This window comes from Aquarana catesbeiana, linkage group LG02, assembly GCF_042186555.1.
Source record: "Aquarana catesbeiana isolate 2022-GZ linkage group LG02, ASM4218655v1, whole genome shotgun sequence".
Classification (NCBI taxonomy): domain Eukaryota; kingdom Metazoa; phylum Chordata; class Amphibia; order Anura; family Ranidae; genus Aquarana; species Aquarana catesbeiana.
The window spans coordinates 655,007,664-655,026,046 of record NC_133325.1 but is presented as its reverse complement, the minus strand read 5'-3'; positions in this window follow the sequence as shown (position 1 = coordinate 655,026,046).

Sequence of the window (18,383 nt, the reverse complement as noted above, 5' to 3'; positions counted from 1 at the left end):
TATGTATTTTTTCCTATATAAGAATGTCGTTAACCGCCTGGATCCACCGTTTGCTCGTCGGAATCCGGGCAGACAGCCAATATCTCGCTATCAGCTTCCTTGCCAAATAGAGTAATCTAATAAGAGCAATGTATGTATGAGGGGAATACAAGTCCTCATTTAGAGCTCCAAGCAAGCACACCAGTGGATCCATGGGCAGCTGAACCTGAAAGATAGAATTGATTATTGCTACCACTTTGTTCCAATATCTCACAAGTTTGGGACACTTCCACAACATGTGCAGGAGATCTCCTGAATGAACCTGACACTTAGGGCATATGGGTGTGTCTCTACTTCCCCAATGGTGTAGTTGTACCGGAGTGCTATACACTCTATGCAATATAAACAACTGCGACAGTCTTTGTGCCGCTGACACTGACACCAGGGGTCCAGCATTCAATATTTGTTCCCATTGCTCCCCGTCAACTGGTATGGATTTTGACCTCCGCATTATATACTGACCTCTGACCTCCGCATTACATACCACTGACCTCTGAACTCAGTGTTACTTATTACAGACCTCTGAACTATGTGTCACTTACATTTTTTTTTTTGTTTTGTCATTGGTTTCCCCTTAAAATCCATACCACACCCAAAGAGCCTGGTATGGATTGGGGGGGAGGTGACCCCATGCCGTTTTTTTTTTACATTTTTGTATTGCTAGCAATGACTTGCAGCCAAAAAATACATTTAAATATAATTTTTTTTCTTTATATATGTTAGATTTGCTGAAGCGGGTTCTATACACTGTACAGATGTGCTACTTTACAGGCAGGTACTATATTTAAAGGATTTTTTCATTTTTATTGTTTCACGTCAAGCATCATTAAAATCACTGCTCTTTTAAAAATAATTTTTTTCTAAAAATGTTGTTGCAGGGCAGTACCTGGGCCCCCATACCCTTTTTATGGCCAATAACTTGCATATAAGCCTTCGAAATGGGGACTTTTGATTTTTCGAGTTCAGGTTTCATACACTTTAATAGGGTTCGTGGTTAGGGTCCGAACTTTTTCCATGTTCACGAGTTTTGGTGCAAACTGAACCAGGGGGTGTTCAGCCCACCACTATTGATTAGACTGCCATACAGGAGCCTTTAGTTGTACTTTAACTACTGTACCGTCTCTTCCTTTACTGTCCATAACTAAGTAGAAAGAAAGGGGTCAGGGTCTTTGGATTTTCTTGTTAAGACACCTTTCCTGGATTATACTTATTGCTGCTTGTCCTGACCTTGAACTGTTTCTGGTTTACTCTTTGCCGCCTGCCCTGACCTTGGACTGGCTCTGGATTATGCTTATTAGACATGTGCAGAATGAAAAAATTTGTTTCGTTTCGATTCGTTATGTACATAAATTTGTTTAGGTAAATTTGTTTCATTGGTTTGATTCGTTTTTGGAATTAGTTTCGTTTATTTGTTTTTGAATCGATTCAAACAGTTTTCGAATCAATTTCAAAAAGATTTCGAACTGGAGTAGTTTTCAAATTATAATAGTTTTCCAATTTCCAAAAATATCAAAATAGAATAGAAAATAAAGGAATAGAATAGAAAAAAAATTATAATCTATTCCTTTATTTTCTATTCTATTTTATTCTCTTTGGAAATTGGAAAACTATTTGAATTCGAAAAGTTTTCGAATTCGAATTTGAAAACTATTCAAATTTGAAAAGTATTTCAAAAGTATTCGAAAACGATTCGAATTCAAGTTTCGTCCAAATTTTATTCTTTCGTTATTTCGGATTTGTTTAAATTCGGTGCTATTCTAATTCGGAAATTCGGATACATCCGAATTTCCGAATAATAAAATTTGTCTGAATTTTAAATTCTGAACGAAATGAACCGCACATGTCTAATGCTTATTGTCTTCTGCCTGAGCTGACCACCATCAGCCTCTGAACTACCTTACGAACCACAACGCAGTTGTGCTACAGTCCACACCCGATACCTCCTGAGGACAATATAACATGGCAGCATTACTTCTAAAGAATACTGCATTTATTATTTCATACACTACTGCGCAAAAGTTTTAGATGAAAAAATGCTGTAAAATAAGAATGCTTTCCGAAATAGAAGTGTTAATAGTTAATTTTTATCAATTAACTAAAAGTAAATGAACAGAAAGGAAATCCAAATCAAATCAATATTTGGTGTGCCAAACTAAAAGGACAGGTTCAGATCAAGGCTAACAGGACTACTGCATTTGTTGCAGGCTGGCTGCTAAGTTGAGTTAGGAATTTTTCTTTGTTGTTGTTTGACATCCATGTGCTCTTTGCTGTAAAGACCAGTTATAGGTTGGGACATGTGCCATTTGTTTTTACCGTTGGTTATTTGGTGAAGAGGCGCACTGAACACCTTTTCTGCTATTGTTCTATTTGCTGGGTGTCCTGTGTGCCCCTGTGCCTTTAAGGAGGGTTGGGCTCCCTCCAGGTATACCTGCCCTCAATCTATTCAATATTATATATGTGTTCCTGTTATGGAGGCTCTCAAAACCTATAGAGTTTAGGACTGCAGATCATACTGGGGTTCCATGACGTGGCCTCTGCAGCTTACCCATGTATTTGCAAATGTGTACAAACTGAACCCCTGTTTTAATGTGAATTGTTAGACAGGACAATTCGATATGTTGCAGACTGGCTGGTAAGTTGAGCTGGGAATTTTTCTCTGTTGTTGTGACATGTAAAACATTTTAGCTGGGCTTCCTCTGCATAGCAATCCATTCTTTAGATTTATATGCAAAGCATAATGTAGTTGCTACTAATCACACACAATTGGATTGAGGTGCTACTACATAGTAGAAATCAATTTCTTCCATTGGTTTAGTGATCGATCTTAGAAATTTTAGGAACATTATTAAGCTGCTGAACATCACCTACATTTTTCTAGCTGTAATGTGTATCTGAACAAAAAAAAACATTTTATATACAACATACCAGTCCTTCGAAGTGGTGACTACATTAGCTTTCTTTGTAAAAAAGACCTTTTTTTCCTTTACTTTCACCTGTTAATCCAGCCAGTACCATACAGTATTTCCTTTTCTAGAGTGACAATGGTCACTCACTGTACTGTATCTATGGAGGAGCAGTGTTGCCACCATAGAACAGAAAGTATTTGAAGACTGCAGAGAAAATTCCCCTCTCCTCAGTGGTCATTGTGATCAATGCAGTCATTAGTAAATTTTAGGAGCCAAAACAGAAAGTAAGATAAATTCATTGTTTATCACAGTTTATCACAATTTAAGCCTAAATAAATCTGTGTCAGGATAAAATGCTCCTAGATTATGACAACAATGTGCCAAATATCGTTATAACTGACAATCTTCTAAAAAGACACTTTTTCTTTACTTCAGGCAATATGTTCCATAAAACATACTCTAATTGTCCCCTTCCAATTGTTCATTTGAGCATGATGCTGTTTTTTGAATGGCCACCAAAGAAAATGGGTTCCAGCTTTTTCATGGGGTGGGAAATAACAGTGCTGAAACCCTATACTTCCAACTTGGACACAATAGACAGCAAAGAAAAAAAATTGATGTCATGTTAAAAAAAGCTGTGAAGTTCTTAGGGACACTAAAGGCATACAAAGCTGTTGTATGATGGGGCCCACCCATTGGACCTTGTTATGGCTAGATCATATTCCAATATTTCTTAAAATCTCTACACAAAGAAAGGACAAAGAAAACCATAGTAACAGATGTCACTATCACATACTTCAGTGGTCTTCGTTTGTGTTGTACCTTTTTTGGCAGCCTAATTCAAAATATTCACTGCACGGGACAACTTGCAATAGAAGCGCTTTAGTCTTTTGTTTGACAGTACTGAGTAGTAGCAGTGTTGTACCTTGTTGGCCATAGATGTAAGCAGAAAGTTTGGAATTAAGTTGGTACAAGTTACTGGCTAATTCAATAGACAGAGGATGCAAGCTTTTTGAAAGATTTAGACTCTGCATCCAGAATGATGCAATACTAAATCAGAAATAGGTATATAGTTTTCCAGTTCAGTGCTGTATGATGCCTTAAAGCCCAACTCCATGAAAAAAAAAAATTCCACCCTTGTAGACAAGTTGCCAGCTAGAGGCCCCCAGAGTAGTAAGTGGGGTGTGACCATATAAATTGAGGTAGCGTCAGCTCTTTATATATAGTCTCTTGGAAGTCTGCCTGTTGGCTGGTTATCATGGGAAGTGTTGCAAGGACCAGTCCATAGCAAAGATGTAATTTTTGAGGGCCGAGCCTTGGAAACTTCCCCTTAGGGGGGAATGCAGAGGTATAGGACTTTTGCAACTACTAGCATTCTCTTTGCATAGTATTCAGGACTCTGGCAGATCCCCTGAAAAGGTACGGGCTCCTCAACACAGCTCTCTACTTGTTGCCGCTCTCTTTGTTTGCAAATAAAAGGTAATGTGTCATGTGTCTTGTGTCTTGTTGGAAGGTAAACCTTCAGCCCAGTCTGAGGTCCTGAGCACTCTGGAGAAGGTTTTCGTCCAGGATATCCCTGTAGTTGGCCGCTTTGTTTTTTGCATAACAAAGCATATATCATACAGGACTCAAGAGTATTCCATGCATAAAATAGCATGTATTGTGTATCAGTCAAAAATATAAAACATAAGGCATTTAAATGCAGTGTTCAGGAGTATGTAATGTACAGTACATTGTACAGAATTCAGCAGTCAGGAGTATGCAATGTAAAGTGTAGCATTTAGACTTCAGAGGCCACACATTTGTAATGTACAGCACAGCATTCGGTGTGCAGTGGTCAGAAGTTTGTAACATACATTACTTTCCAGTCATTGTGAGGATATCTGCCTCAGCATTGGTGAATAATGAAAGGTAGCATGCCCTGGTGTCTGTAGTCAAAGTCAAGGAAAATGCCCTATTGTTGGTGTCAGTAGGAGGCATCCCTCAAAATTGGCGTCAGTGAGATATAGTGAGATAAATAATGCACCAACATATTGTGTTAAGAGGTCAGATGCTCCCTTTCTGGTATCAGTAGGAAGTCAGTCACATACATCACACATTGCTCTGGCAGCTGCGGTGGACTGCACACTAATGTCAGCCTGGTTCATAGAGGATGAGGAAGATGAGTATGGTTTAGTAAGCCAGTCCACCACCTCCTCTGTGTGCTGTGACTGGAAAGCACTGGCAACATCATTAAACAGAGACAACTGTTCCCTGCCTGAGGACAGACCACGTCCACCTTTGCCTATGGACACAGACGTTGATGACCCCCTCATAGTGGCATGAGAACATCTCTGCCTCTCCTTGTTGGCCTCCCAGACATGATGGGGGGGGGGCTTATTACCCAAATGTAATAGGAACTGGGAAATGTGTGATTGGATGCACTTTTTTGAATTGTTTGGTGTGCTTTAAATTAAGGACTGATGCTGACAGAAATGTAGAATCTATAAAAAGGGGGAACACCACTGTCGCTGTCAGAAAAACTGCAGTTGACAACTTAAAAAAAGGGGGGCACACAGGGGACAAAAAAAAACAAAACAAAAAAAAAGGATATATCAGAGGTCAGGCGAAAGGTTCATCCAATTGGGGCCCTAGAATGCACTGTGAAGCGAACATCCTGCTGAGCGAATGTATGCCGAGTGTATGCCGAATGGCGAACAGGTAATGTTCGGGCTGAACTTTTGCTCGTCTCGAACCATTCGCCCAACACTATTCAGCACAATATAGGTGTTGCTCTTCCTCAACTTCTAAAGTTGGGGGTATAGCACTGTGCATAAATGTCACCATTCCAACTGCAATATACACCTACTTTTATGTTGTGTGCATCTTACCTGCTCTGTGCAATAGTAGCCACTTACCTCCAGTTATGGTGTCCCCCACCAGAGCTCTCCACTTCTGCTATTCTCTGACTGCCCCGTCAGCAAGCAGGCTGCTGGGGGAGCACTCGTGTGGGCTCGATCTGAAGCTAGGCTGTGTGTCCGTAGTCCCAAACAGGGCAGTTCAGCCCTGCCCCCTCATAGGATTTGATTGATAGCAACAGGAGCCAATGGCTCCCTCTACTGCCTCTGTGTTCTGTGGATGCAGTTAGGAGAGAGAAGAACTGCAGCCAGGCATAGTGCTGGACCTATACAGGGGTCAGGTAAGTGTTTAGGAAGGGGGGAGGAACAAGTGGTAAAACATTCTTTACATTAATGCAGAGAATGCATTAAGGTAACAAAGGTTTTACCTTTAGAACCACTTTAAAAATAAACAAGCTGCCTAGGTGCAGAAAGCACAAGATGCTTGTCATTATCTTTGTGATACAGAATATCCTGTGATATGGAATTACTTTGCTGTTTGGACCAGACTTCCCAGATCTCCAAGCTAAGCCCACCCAACCACAACTTTGTTTGATGACAATGCTTTACCAGGCTATAATGCTGGCCATACACCTGTAGAATTTTGCGAAAAAAATTGATTTTAGAACGATTGTTCAATTTTTCAAATAGTTAATGCAGTCAAATAAATGTTCACTTTTGACCATAGTGATGAGTAAAATCAAAGAAGAATGGAAATTTTTTCTCAAATGAACAAAATTCTAAATTAGGTTTTTCATTTAGAAAATGTCATACTTATTGTAATACTGTGCACACAATCAAAATCGACCACAGAATTCAGATCATTCTAATTCAAATCTGTCAACCGATTTTTCTGAATTTCCATAAGAATCTTTAACCACTTCAGCCCCAGAAGGATTTGCCCCCTTTATGACCAGGCCATTTTTTGTGATACGGCACTGCATCGCTTTAACTGACAATTGCAACGCTTACCCAAACAAAATTGATGTCCTTTTTTCCCACAAATAGAGCTTTCTTTTGGTGGTATTTGATCACCTCTGCAGTTTTTATTTTTTGAACTATAAACAAACAAAGAGCGACAATTTTGAAAAAAAATATTTTTTTTACATATCCAAAAAAAATATATATTAGAAAAAACACATTTATTCACCACTTTAGGCCGATATATATTCTTCTACATATTTTTGGTAAAAAAAAATCGCAATAGCCATATATTGATTGGTTTGCGCAAAAGTTATCGCGTCTTCAAATTATGGAATAGATTTATGGATTGTTATTTTTTTTATTGTTTTTACTAGTAATGACGGCGATCTGCGAATTTCAGCGGGACTGCAACATTACGGCGGACAAATCTGACCCCAAATGACACTTTTTGGGGACCAGTAACATTATTACATTGATCAGTGCTATAAAAATGCACTGATCAATGTAAAAATAACACTAGCAGGGAAGGGATTAACATTAGGGGGCGATCAGGAGGCTTAAATGTGTTCCCTAGGTGTTTTCTAACTGTAGGGGGGTGAGCTCACTGGGACATGACAGAGATCCCTGTTCCCGATCACTGGGAACAGTAGATTTCTGACATGTCCCCTGTCAAAACGGGGATTCGCCTTGTTTACAAAGGCAGATCCCCGTTCTGCCTCTGTATTAGGTGATCGCTGGTCGCCGGCAGACATCAAGTTTGCCAAACTCACGTGCACGCTCCTGCAGCATGCAGCGGGAGCAAGGGCTTCCTGCCGGCAGTATGCGCCACCTGCAGTTGCGCAAGCCTCCACACAGGTACGGTGAGGAGCATGGGATACCCCAAAAACTGTAGAATTGGACTACTTGAGGACTCCTTAGCTTTCTGGCTGCACAGTACAAAGATGAAAGTCCCACAGGATCTCTATACTGATAATGCATAGTACTCCATCCAGAGTTTAAAAGCTACACACAGTCACTAACTCCTCAGCATTGGGGGTTTTACTCCCCACAGGATCATCGGTTGAATCCTGCCAATATCCACCAGGCTCTTCCTAGTGAGGAAGATGTAGACTCAAACCAACTTTCTCCTGGCTCTCTCCAGTGAGCTACTCTAGACCCAACTTGATCCTTGAGCTTAAGCTTGCAAACAGGCTAATCTTTTAAAAGACAGTAACAGAGCAGCAGTCCGTAAAACACTGAGCAGCCCTAATTAATAAAACTTCAGATTACAGTAGAGCTAGCTAAATTTACCTAGCAGCTTACTCTACTCTACATCAATAAAGGTTTTTTTGTGCAATGAACAAGTATGAAGCATCTTTATATCCATTGGTGACCTGTAAAGCTCTACCACACAGGGTTGAACATTTGACTGCAGATCTATCTAAACACAGAAAAAATGGACTGTTGAGAATTGATTAGCCATTGGGCACAGTGATGTGTTCTCAGCTCATCACACAAGCATACAATGTGCTTACATTTAAACCTTCTTTAAACTCTATATAAAAGCTAGCAGGGGCTGTTATGATTTGCTATCAGCATTCTTTTATGGGCTGACAACTCTTGCTCAGGCATTTCTATCTACCCCAGTTTTCCTGGGACAGCCCCAGTATTGGGCTAGCTTAGATTCTACAGTTTTAATATTTCTTCATCACAAATGTTTAGAACAAATACAAACAGATTTAAGAACAACAAAAAACTACCTTTGTTTAACTTAAAACTCATGATGCATCTGACTAACAGATATTTCCAGCTTTTGCTTTTTCACAAGATAGATGGACCGACGGACAAGAGTACTTCAGCATTTGAAGGTCCTGGCAACACTTTCTCCACAAATCACTGAAATAAAAGTATCTGGCCCTTTGCACTTACAAGCTCAGAAATGCAGCACAGCCGAAATGTGAAAACCTATCAAGATGAACAGTCTTAGAGGTGACCGTCCCATATCCCTGGCAGACAGGGTCTGTCTGTGACTACAGCGGTCCTGTTTATTTTCTGTTGATATTTATACCAAAGGCTGCACTTTCTGGCTTCTATTGGCAGTGGGGACTGGATCTGTGCCTCACCTGGCTGCAGACACGCGCTCACTGGCCAACAAACATATTGCTGTTGGCTCCCATTACAAATTCCCTGGACACAGAATTCCTAATGCTAAAACACAGCACATGAGAAAGAGGGGGAACAGCTGTGCTGAAATGGTGGGGGGGGGGGGGACAAAAGGACCACAGCTGTGTCAGGTGAGAGATAGCAGTGAGGAATGGACAGATAGCTACGAACCGACAAAAAAATATTACAATGCTCTCTGGATGATAGCTGAATTCAAATTCCTCTTTATCTTTAACTGACGGAAATTTGGTCCAATTTTGTCATATGCGGAAAAAAATTATTATGCCTATTTCAGTCTGTCTGGGGTGCATAGTGCACTGTGTATGCATGTCTGTACATTTTTTTTCCGAATATGTTCAGCAGCTGTAAAAATCTTGCTTATGACCTGTGTAACAAGACAAGGTACACAGTGATTTTACAGATTTTCAGGTATAGCAAAACATGTACCTATTGCCTACATCAGGTCCAGACAGTAAGATTTTCTTTCAGCAGAAATCTGCGATGACTCAGATCCTTCAAATCACAGCCCTTCCACATTTATATTACAGTCCCCTTCTTACATCATTGTCCTCTGTCCCCCCCATATCACTATTTCCCCCCTTATGTCACAGATTATCCTTCCCATCAGTATCCCCTGCCCCCCTTAACCATCCCCCCTTCATAAGAACAGTATCCTCACCCCCCCCTTCACATTAGTTTCCCCTGCTTATCAGCACTGTTCTCACCCCCATTCACCCCCAGTTCAGAGCACTGTCCTTACCCCCCATTCACCCCCCCTTCAGAGCACTGTCATCACACCCCCCTTCAGAGCACTGTTTTCCCCCCTCATTCACCCCCAGTTCAGAGCTCTGTCCTTACCCCCCATTCACCCCCCCCTTCAGAGCACTGTCATCACACCCCCCTTCAGAGCACTGTTTTCACCCCCCATTCACCCCCAGTTTGGAGCACTGTTCTCACCCCCCACCCCTTCAGAGCACTCTCCTCACTCCCCTTCAGGGCACTGTTCTGATCCCCCCCAATCACCCCCAGTTCAGAGCACTGTCATCACCTCCCCCTTCAGAGCACTGTTTTCACCCCCCAATCACCCCCAGTTCGGAGCACTGTCCTCATCCCCCCTTCAGAGAACTGTTCTGACCCCCCCAATCACCCCCAATTCAGAGCACTGTCCTCACCCCCCCTTCATAGCACTGTTCTCACCCCCCATCCTTAAGAGCTCTGTCCTCACTCCCCCCTTCAGAGCATAGTTCTCACCCTCCTATTCACCCCCAGTTCAGAGCACCGTCCTCACCCCCCTTAAGAGCACTATCCTTGCCCCCTTCAGAGCACTATCCTCCCCACCATCAGAGCACTATCCTTACCCCCCCCTTCAGAGCACTGTTCTCACCCCCCTATTCACCCCCCCGTTCAGATCACTGTTGTCCCCCCACCTTCAGATCACTTTCCTTGTCGTCCCCCCTAACTGTTCTGACCCCCCCTTCAGAGTACTGTTCTCACTCCCTCCTTCGGGACACTGTTTTCACCCACCCATTTACCCCCAGTTCAGAGCACTGTCTTCACTCCCCTTCAGAGCACTATCTTCACCCCCCCTTCAGAGCACTGTTCTCACCCCCCTATTCACCCCCCGTTCAGAGCACTGTTGTCCCCCCACCTTCAGATCACTTTCCTTGTCGTCCCCCCCTAACTGTTCTGACCACCCCTTCATAGCACTGTTCTCACTCCCTCCTTCAGGACACTGTTCTCACCCTCCCATTTACCCCCAGTTCAGAGCACTGTCTTCACTCCCCTTCAGAGCACTATCTTCACCCCCCCCCTTCAGAGCACTGTTCTCACCCTCCAATTCACCCCCAGTTCAGAGCACTGTCCTCACCCCCCTTAAGAGTAGAGCACTGTCCTTACCTCCTTCAGAGAACTATCCTCACCCCAACACCCCTTCAAAGCACTGTTCCCACCCACCCCCCCCCCATTCACCCCAGTTCAGAGTACTGTTCTCACCCTCCCATGCACCCCCGGTTCGGAGTACTGTCCTCATTCCCCTTCAGAGCATTGTTTTCACTCCCCCCTATTTGGAGAACTGTCTTCACCCCCCTTCAGACCACTGTCCTCGCCCCCTGCAGAGCACTTTTCCCACCCCTCTTTCATCCCCAGTTCAGAGCACTGTCTTCACCCCCCCCCTTCAGAACACATTCACCCCCAGTTTAGAGCACTGCCCCCCCCTTCAGAGAACTTTCCTCACCTCCCCTTCAGAGCAATGTCCTCACTGACCCCTTCAGAGCACTGATCTCACCCACACAATTACCCCCAGTCCAGAACACTGTTCTCACCCTCCATTCACTCCCTTTTCAGAGCACTGTCCTCATTCCCCTCTTCCCTTTCACAGCAGCATTTTCAGTCCTACGGTCCTACCTTATAAAGGGCAGGTCTGGACAGAGGATGGGAGCTGGCCAATTTTTTTTGTTAACAAGCTGGTAATTGGTTGTTAGGAATGCGCAGCATGGTAGCAACCAATCACCCGCTTGCAGCTTCTACACTGTGTCCGAACTTGACACCTCTCCTGTCCTCTACCCTGCTGCTAGGATGATAGCACAGCAGCTGGGTGGCATAGACAGCAGCGGGATCTACAGGCAAAAGAGAGAGAGGGACCAGGCTCCTAAATGGCAGGACCGCAGTGGTCCGGATGGGACTGTCGCTCGGTCCTCATTCAGACCGTGGTCCACCATTTAGTGATGCCTGGTCTACATTGAGTCTAAGCAGCCATTTCAGATCCTTATTTTTTTATGAATTTATAGGCTGTGTTCAGTACTGTTTAGGAGCTAGTAGCAAGATTATGAAACAAGGACCTTTGTCTTCATTGAGGACAAACATAAAGAGTAACAGGTACAGTAACAGGTGAAAAAAGCGTTTGTTTTTCAGTTAGATGTAGGGTAAAATAATTGTTCCTTTTTTTACAGAATTTTTTTTTTATAAAAGAGCAATTTCATTCCAAAATAGTCATTCCTTTGAGCACATAGGTTCAACACAAGGCCCGCAGGCAAAGTCCAGCCCGCTAGGCTTTGTAATGTGGCCCTTGCACCCAGTTTTGCATCTGGAATGTGGCAGAGCTCTATTCTGCCGCCTCCAGCTTTCACCCTCCACTCCCCCTCCCCGATGTCACTTGTAAACACTGAAGCCTTCTGTGATTATAAGTGACAGCTTTGCTCTCACGGAACTAACAGATCCATGCACACATGCACAGCAGCGGGGACAGATCTCCAGAATCTGAAAAAGAGAACAATCTCCCTGTAAGGATAGGCAGAGCCACCTACAAAGGAAGGTGCTATAGCTGGGCAAGGTAGGGGAGAGAGATGCAAGGAAGCTTTGGGGGTGTTGGGATTGCACACTATGTATAGCGCAACCCTAAACCCTGCACTCTGTACACAGCACCCCCCTGAACTCTGCACGTAAAGTGATATTAAAGTTAATTCAAAAGAAAATACCAAACATGGTATACGTTCCTGCTCTGTGCAGTGGTATTGTACAGAAAAGCCCTTATTCTCCGCTTCTCAGGTCACCCGCCAGCGCTCCTGGCCACTCCCTCTTGCTTATTGCCCCTAGAGCGAGCAGCTTGCAATGGGGGCACCCGAGCAGGCTCGCTACCAAGTCGTGGCTCTATGTGTCGATTTACATGAAGCCACAGCTCAGCCCCACCCTCTCTTTATCCCTATTGACTCGCTATCTGTGATTGACAACAGTGGAAGCCAATGGCTCCCGCTGCCGTCTCAGCCAATGACGAGGGAGAGTCCCTGGAGAGCTGAGGCTCTCGTGCAAATTACTGGATCGTGATGGGGCTCAGGTATATATTAAGGGGTCTGGGGGGGGCTGCTGCATAAAAAGCCTTTACAAACACTTTAACCTTTAACTCACTCCTGAACCCTGTATTCTGTACATAGTGCACCCCTAAACCCTGCGCTCTGTACATAGTATACCCCTGAACTCTGCACTCCGTGTGCAGGGCACCCCGGAACTGTACTCTGCACATAATGCACTCCTGAACCCTACACTCTGTATGTAGCATGCTTTAGATACAACCGACCCTTTGAGGGCAAACATACTGCTGATGTGGCCGATGATGAAATTGAGTTTTACACCCCTGCCCTTTGAGAATGGACTGGTTCAGGGTTAATTACCTTTCAGGTCTGTGGGAAAACATTCACTATGCCTGGCATGGATATAAGGGTATGGTTGGGGGTTCCCTCTTTTAATGTGATAACATGAGGTTGTGATGGCATTCTCTAGTACTAGTTTTCTCAGCCCCTGCCCTCTGACAGAGAGATGTCATGCATCATGTATGGCGCAGAGCCCAATTAATAGAGCTCTTGGGTGATAGTCAGCTGATGAAGGCACATAAGCAGTGCAAGGCTGTTCACGGAAAAACATTGCAAGAGCTGGGCAAAACTGAAACTATTTCAGGCAACAGAGGATCACAGTTAATTGTGGAACATAGAAAGCACACATGTGCGGTTCGTATTCGTAAACTATTCAAAATTGATACGACAACTTTTTGAATCGATTCAAAAACGAATAAACGAAATGAATCCCGAAAACTAATTAAACGAATGAAACTAATTTAACTAAACAAATTTGTGTAAATAACGAATTGAAACGAAACAAAGCAAATTTTTTTGTTCTGCACATGTCTAATAGAAAGGCAAGCTTACAGGCTACAGTTTTCCAGTGGTGCCAATCTGTAGGCAGCTGCACTCTTCCTGTTTGGTCCAGACTTTCTACAACAGAAACAGCAGTGGAACTGTCACAGATAAGTTATGTGCAGAAGAGTCAGACTATTACTACCTGAAAATGGAGAGAATATATTTGTATATGTGTGCCTTGTTAGGGGACAGTGGTTAGTACAGGCAGTGCTTAGCACTATCTTCTACAAAGCTGACAGAAGCACTCCACATGTACTCTCGTTTGCTATAAGGCTTATGGAGAAATTGCCTCCACGCAGACTTGCAAGGAGATGGCTTGGTGCCTGAAGAACCTATTACCAGTTAACCTGTGGAAGAATGCCATATTAGATCAGGTAACTGATGTCAGAAGTTACTTACCTGAAGGCAAGATGAGATGTCTCACTTGTTCCACGTCCTAACTGTGCCAAGTTCTGTGGCTCTGGATCTATGTAGGTAGCATTGGACCATCAGGCTGTCCAAACAGCTTGCATGCAGACACATGGAGTGGACTACTCCCACCACCCTGCCTTTGGTACATCTCTGATACACTGTCAATGTGTTTTTTTAACAGTTCTTGGGATTATAGGGCATAAATTGTTCCAGAAATCAACCTCGCTATCACAGTTATTTAGTCATAACAGTAGTTGTGACAGGTAAGTGTAGCTATTCAGCCAAGCTACCAATGTTAACTATGTATACAATTTATCTATATTTCCCTGCTTTTAAATTGGCAGTGCCTAGCATACTGCACCATGGCACCACATTTACATATTTTCTGAGAACAATAAATTACAATCTGGAAAAGCATGTCTCCATTTAACCATAGGCTCCTGCTAACATTATCCCCAAGGCTCAAGCCTGATTGTTGTCTACATTTGTTGAAATGCAGGCATTAGATGACAGGTGTCTGACATTTTTTTCAAATAGCTGGAGATTAACAGAAAATAAATGCATTTCATGAGGAAAGAGGGATAATCATTTGTAATGGATTGAATCAAACAGCCATGTTTCAATAGTGAATGTCAATGCCAAGGCTGAAAGCCAAGTTTTCCTTGCTTTGGTTCTTGGTCCTGATTTGTAAAAGAATGCATACAGCTATTCCTGAGTATCTTGGGTCAGTATTGCTTCACTAGAGTCTATTTCTAGAACACTCATAGCACATTTACGTAATGCAGCTAAATCTCTCGCCTTCAGACATTGGAAACAATTTCAAAACTCTACAATAAAACTAGAGAAATCACACTACCCATTTAAGGCAGACTTGACAAATACTATGTATGGCAAGCTGGTACACATGGACTGAGTTAGAATACAGAGAAGTGCTATAATAATAAACCAGTGAACATTTCATAGCTTTATCTGGTCAGTGCACTCCTTACCGTTGATTTAAAACAGGCCAAAATCATATAAGTTTACTGTATTATAGAACTACTGTGACAGGTAAGTGCAGACAGACGTTCATGTCAAATGCAGCCTTTTCCATTCCAACATGGTTTTGCTCAAATGCATGTTTTTGAATGCAGAATGCATCTTCGAAAGAAAAGGCTATGTTCAGCTTTGCCTGCAATCCAAACGCACCTCAATAGGACATGCTAGCGGGGAAGATTTACTAAAACTGGTGCACTCAAAATCTGGTGCAGCTGTGCATGGTAGCCATTCAGCTTCTAATTTTACCTTTTATCAATTAAAGTGGTTGTAAAGGCCGAAGGTTGTTTATCTTAATGAATTCTATGTGTGAAGATAAAAAACCTTCTGTGTGCAGCAGCTCCCCTCAGCCCCCCTAATACTTACCTGAGCCCCATCTCGATTCAACGATGTTGCATGGGAACCTCGGCTGCCCAGGACTCTCCCTCCTGATTGGCTGAGACACAGTAGTGGGCACCAATAGCTTCCGCTGCTGTCAATCAAAGTCAGTGAGCCAATGAGGAGAGAGGGGGCGGGGTCAAGCTGCGGCTCTGTGTCTGAATGGATACACAGAGCAGCAGCTCTGCTTGGGTGCCCCTATAGCAAACTGCTTGCAGTAGGGGCACTCAGCAGGAGGGAGGGGGCAGGAGCGCTGGCAAGGGACCCGAGAAGAGGAGGTTTGGGGCTTCTCTGTGCAAAACCACTGCACAGAGCAGGTAAACATAACATGTTTGTTATTTTTAAACAAAAAAACAAGACTTTAATATCACTTTAAGCATAAAAAAACCTGGAAGCTGATTGGTTTCTATGCAGAGCTGCACCATATTTTGCACCATAAATAACCCCCACTGTGTCTGCAAAAACTTAGTACAAAGTAGGTCAAAAACACCCTCTGAACTGTCATCAGAAATGCATCAAATAACATTAGAACATCACAATCACAGTAAGGCCTTGTTCACACTTGCTCAAAATACTGATGCTTAACAAACACGCCTATAGCGTTAATGTGAGTTGCTTGTTGAGTTTGACGCTCATTTAATGAGCGTTAAAGGTGCATTAGAAATGCTCCCTAAATGCCCTATGCGTGTGTGACGCACTTTAAAGGTGTATTAAAAACGCTCTCTAAATCCTCTATGCATGGTTAAAGCACGTCAAAGACACGTTTAAAACACACCCCAGATGCCTTTTTTGTTCCTGTTGTGAACAAGGCCTAACGTGCCGCAAATGCATCGCAAACGCACTGCAGATGTGTGCATGCTGGTGCGGTACCATTGACCTGAATAGCAGGAGTTGAGATGCTTCAACTCCTTCCAAACTCCACATAAAGCTTCATTTTTGAAGTGCAGCTATGCAATGCAATTCAAATGCTTCATCTTTTGATAATGTGAACTGTACATATTCTCAATAGCAGATTACTTTACTAGGAGTTTGAGGAGAGTTAAAACTTCACACCAAACGCCTGCTTTTAATGCCAGTGTGAACTTTGATGAAATAACTATAACCTCCTCACATAGTTGCCCTCTGATGCATTGTTGTTCAGTCATCTAGTCGTGTCCGATTCTTCGTGACCTCATGGACTATAGCGCGCCAGGCTTTTCTGTCCTCCACTGCCTCCCAGAGCTTGCTTAACTTCATGTTCATGATGCATAGGACTGTAAAAAAGAAATATGTACAGAATTGTTGAGTTAAGCAATTTCTCTGTGCTTTCTAAGGCTTTCAGCTATGAGCATTTTCCAATGGCTGAAGCTGAAAGATGTCACATATGACTACTCACAGCTTGCACCCTTTTCCATCTCTCTTCCCATATGTCAGAGAACTACAAGTGAGAGTTGATACAAGCAGTAAGATGCTACTCATACTTCATATGCAGCCTTCAAGAGCATTATGAAATACAGATGTCTTCAAATGGCTTCAATGGCTCATTCACACTGGATAAACGCCAGTCACTGCTTGAGCACATAGAAAACAATTGTTATAAAAAGTAAACCTAAAAAATACAGTGCAGTCCTGCTACTTAGTGATTCATGTAGAAGCCTTTAAATTATAACATGCAAGGAACAATAACATCAAATAAATAATATCAGTCCACCGTGGTGTATAAAATAAATATCAGTCCACTGTGCATTTATATCAGTGTTCTTATTTCATAATGTCCACAGTCCTTGAATTAACAAAGTTTATATATCAAATTTCAAATCTTCTCCTTGTTTATAACTGTGCTCCAATATCACCTTAGGGCTAAGTTCACACTGCCATTAAAAGCAGGTGTTTAAGAGGCGTTAAAAATGCCCCTCAAATGACCTATGCAAATGTTACAATGGACAGCACATCAAAACATAAAGCGTTAGCATCGCATTGGCTTAAAAATTAAAGCCTTATGTCGAGTCAGGAGGAGTTTGAAGCCTTTCAATGCCTCGCACTGAAGTCAATGGTAACGCTTCGCAAATGCTCTGGCAAACAGTTGTGGTGCGGTTGCAGGGTGTTAAGATTAGTTTATTAACTGTAATGGAATAGTCATTTGTAGAGCAGTTTTAATGCACCTTAATGCTCATCAAACACTTCAAACCTGCCCATAGGGCATTTGGGGAGCATTTTTAACTCATCATTAATGCTTTCTAAAACGCCAGTCTAATGCCCATACTAAAACCCATTAACACGAGTCTAACACCCATATTAAAGCTATAGGAGCCGTTGTTAAGCATTAGAAATTTAGTGTGAACAAGCCCTAAAATGTGTCAAAATTCCCAACACTGGTGAGCCAATGCTCCCACCTTATGTATATGACCTAAAGAATATTCAGGTCTACTGCACCTTTCTTTTTAACCGGGGGTGGTAAAATCTCAACTGGTTCCTTTTTCTGCAACTTCCAGGTCTCCTCAATCCACCTCCATCCTCGTCACTCCCTCATGAAAATGTAATTCAAAGAAAGATGCCGCTGTCTGATCCAGTCAGCAGCCTGTGACATCAGCAAGCACAAACTCAAACCCACTGCACGTTTTGTCCTGTCAGACATCATCAGGGGCCTAACTTTGAGGAAATACCTATAACCTCCTCACATAGTTACCCTCTTATGTAGAGGACATTAAAAATAAATGTATACGGGGGCGTGGCCTGACCTAGCAGGAAGATGGAAGCTTAATCCCTGAGCTCCTGCCACCGCAGGGAAAAGCTGACTGGAATCTGAGGTAAAATTGCCCCTAAATCCCTCCAAATCATGGGGACTGCATCGCTGAACTCTTCTGCCTCCCGCTCCCGTTCCCCCCACGAACAATTAGGGGACGGGGGTTATAATATTCCTGAAATGCTTCATACCGGCAGAGGGAACATGGGGCCTTCCCGCCACAGACACTCACACTCTCAGGCTTCTGAGGCGGCCCTGACAGAAC